Below are 1223 nucleotides of genomic sequence, written 5' to 3'. Positions count from 1 at the left end.
CCAGCCAGTGCTCGTTTAATACTGATAATACTGCATAAAACTCAGTTACATCTCAGTCATGTCAGCTATCTTAAAGTTGTTGCTTTAAAGTTCATTTTCCACATTCACACTAAAATATGTTACACAAAGAAAATCAATGTAAAAATCTAATTGTCAATAAACCATATAAAAAATAATGTCTCAAGTAAATTAAGTGCACATGAACTCAAAATAATTTAAATTATATTCCACAGAAATAAAAATTGGCTCAACTCAAATATGAAACTGTACAAAAATAATATTACCCAAAACACACATTTACTTAACTCAAATACTTACACTCACTCCTACTGTTAACACATACAATACAATAACACTCATACTATACTGATATACTGGTTACAAAACCTCTGTGCAACATTCACATAACACTGTCTTAGCCTTGCACTTAATTATCTGACAATATGGCGTGACAACAACCTGTTAACGAGCGACCGGAAGTGAGACTAATTTGCATATGGCGACTCTCAAATTTACTCGCGGCTAACTGGCTTTAACTCATAAACAGTGTTTGCAACACGTTTTCTTATGTTACCTCGAGCTAATGTCTGTAACTTACACTTACAAAAATACTGGGGGAAACAGAAACTCACGGAGGTAATTAGACAAAATGGCGGCCGCGGCCGGGACACAAACTGACAAAAATAACCTCTCTGTGCTCAAAATACATCTCAAAACCATATCAAAACTCTACCGCACATGTTGCAATGCACTAACATTAAATATTAAGCAAAGCTGATCATAGAAAAGCAAGTTTGAACATACCTGTGGATTAATAAGAGAGAGGACCAAAAGTTAGTGTCTTGCTCCAGCCAGTGCTCGTTTAATACTGAGCTGCGCATGAGCAGAGCACATATCTCGAGTCTCCCTAATGGCTCCACAGTGGCGTTACAGTGCCATCTACTGACATATTGTAGGATTGACCTGATGTCAAAACTGTGTAATTTGAGTTGGATTAGTTCAAATATTTAACAAAAAATTAGGGGGTGTCTGTTTCAATAAAAAAATATACATGTAGCATTTTCGACCTACTACACATCCACCAGATGCTCTTCCTTTCCCCTTCACCTGACTGCCTCACCCATCCACACACCTGTTCCCAATCCCCCTGCGCCTCATTCCACAATCAGCTTCCCTCCTTCCCTCCAGGATCGCAACCTCTGTCCCTCTTGTCACTTCATTAG

Source organism: Epinephelus moara, chromosome 1 (genome assembly GCF_006386435.1).
Source record: "Epinephelus moara isolate mb chromosome 1, YSFRI_EMoa_1.0, whole genome shotgun sequence".
In the NCBI taxonomy this organism is placed as follows: domain Eukaryota; kingdom Metazoa; phylum Chordata; class Actinopteri; order Perciformes; family Serranidae; genus Epinephelus; species Epinephelus moara.
This window is presented reverse-complemented; position numbering follows the sequence as displayed.